We start from the raw sequence: 2,287 nt of genomic DNA, 5'->3' as shown, positions 1-2,287 counted from the left end.
GGTGCTAGACAGTCCCTCTAGGAAGACTATTCAATCGGTTTTTTTGAGTCGCCACCAATCAGTTTGACGGTATGATTGGACACCGATTTGATTCCGAATTGACCCATTCGGGTGAGTTCAGATAAGGTAGTGGTCTGCGATGATTCTAAGCTCGGTTTCCAGTTACGTGTAGGGAAGAGACGTAATCTCACCCTACCCCGCCCGATAAATCGGTACTGTTGTACTTCTACGTGCTTGCTCTATGTGCTTGTGTTTATGATTGCTTTGAAGATATTAATTGTATCAATCCAAGCCTTTGACGATACTCGTAAGGTTGTGGTCATACGACCGTAATAGAATCGTTATCCAACGATCAAAATTGATAGAGGAACCTGTAAATTATTTTTATTTGTTGATTAAATATAGTTTAAAATATCAACACATTTTTTAAAGATATTAATAGTATATAATTTATTAATTATTTATCGTTTATTTATTTGAATCATTATCCAATGATCGAGATGATTTGATAGTTTTAAAAGTTGCTATTCAGCGGTAGAGACTCGATAAAATAACAGAAAATCATATATTGTCATTTCCATTAAATAAATATAATTTTAGCAAAGTTGGCGAGAAATTCATCATATTTATGAAGTAAGCACCAGATCATTACCCAATGGCGGAGGTTTTATGAGTTGGATTCAGAAATTAGAATGTGGTAGATGAAAAAAGATTTAGAGTTATTTGAACTAATAAAGTCAAATTGATAAGAAGGCTCAATATGAATGACTTAAAACTATGGGATCTGAATTGCAATGAAATGAAAATTGAAGGGTAAATTTAAAATAACAAAAATATGAATATAAATATATAACTTTGGATTTTTAGGGTTTATTTGCACATATTCATGTGCAGCCACACTCGTGCTCCCCTCCTTCTCTTCTCTCAAAAAGAAGTTTGCAGCGACAACCACCCCTTTGACCGGCGCCACCCGTTCCTGATGCAATAGTTCGTTCTGGATGCTCCTCTCTGTCCGTTTTCCACCTGCTGCCTCAGTCCGCCGCTCAGCCTTCTTCTCAGACGTAGTCACTGCGTCTGCCTCCGCATCTACAGTCGCACTCCGCTCTCTGGTCTGCCGTTGCTGCTGCCTGAGCACTCCGTTATGCACCTGCTCATCGTCTCCTCCGTTTTGACGCGCCGTCTGCCCCTCGCCATATCGGCTTAGCTCTTGCCGCTACTGTTCAAGCCGTCTAACTCCATCTCGTCTCGCCGGCGTTGAGGTAAGGTTTTTTTTTTATTTCTATGTTGTCTCCTTTTTACGTTCTTGGTTAGATGTGTTATTTTAAAAGTTCTCTTGTTTGTTTCTAGATCTGGTGGATGGCCGGTGATCGGAGGACGGCGACGGAGCTCCTGGAAAGGAAAAAATAAAGGAGGAAATATATATATAGATTCTAAGTTAGCTTGATGATTAGTTTTTTTTGTCTTTCTGATCTTTTGTAATGAGTTTTTTTCTTAAAACCTGTAACACAAAAATATAATAGTGGAAATCTGCCCTATGCAAAACGATGAGAGCTGAAGTGAGAGTACCAGTGGGATTTGAATGAAATCAGATTTAATCTGTTTGAAGGGTAATAAAATATAATAATTTACAAATGAACTAATTTCAAACTTTAATTAGCTTGGTTAATTTAGAAAATTAAAATAAATATAAATAATTGGAATAAATATAAATGGTTAGCATAAATAACAGATGATTAGTATAAACTGAATGTACATAATAATGTTAGTATAATAGTGTTAAATGATTAGTATAAACTGAATGTACATAATAATGTTAGTGTAATATATAGATCAGAAATATGAAAGATAATGAATAACAAGTATGTAAATCAGTTGAGAGCTAATAGATCTTTATTTAAAACTTACAGAATCAGTTCATATTAAAAGCAAAATGTATGCTCTTAATCACTGTTTCTATAAGCTAGGAATAAAAACCCTTAGCTTAAAGCTTTGAAGACTATATGTAAAAAGGATGAGTTTGTATTGAGTTTGATGGAGAGTACAAGATTAGGCTCACATTGAGAACATTTATAGAAACCAATCTTCTAATTACATTCTAAAAATATGCTCTCTCTAAGCTTTGGACCAAAATTCCCTTTCTGAAAACTGGACTCCCCCCTCTAAAACAATTCGGCTCCCCTTTTATAGCTAAAAAGGATCATAATGAAAGATTTTTTAATTATAAACTATATTCAGAGCTGAAATGTGAGGTTATTGTTGATTTGTGGGTTTTCTGCAGCATTTGTCT

At 35.1% G+C, this 2,287-nt stretch overlaps 1 long non-coding RNA gene across 1 annotated transcript; it reads left to right on the top strand.

The window, feature by feature from the left end:
* Positions 1-756: 756 nt before the first annotated feature.
* LOC136233048 (uncharacterized) lies at positions 757-1,653 on the top strand. Its single transcript, XR_010690666.1, has 2 exons — positions 757-1,259; positions 1,348-1,653. It is a non-coding gene; the product is annotated as an uncharacterized lncRNA (long non-coding RNA).
* The last annotated feature ends 634 nt before the right edge of the window (positions 1,654-2,287 follow it).

The sequence above is a fragment of the Euphorbia lathyris genome, chromosome 6 (assembly GCF_963576675.1).
Source record: "Euphorbia lathyris chromosome 6, ddEupLath1.1, whole genome shotgun sequence".
Taxonomy (NCBI): Eukaryota; Viridiplantae; Streptophyta; class Magnoliopsida; order Malpighiales; family Euphorbiaceae; genus Euphorbia; species Euphorbia lathyris.
This window is presented reverse-complemented; position numbering and strand designations above follow the sequence as displayed.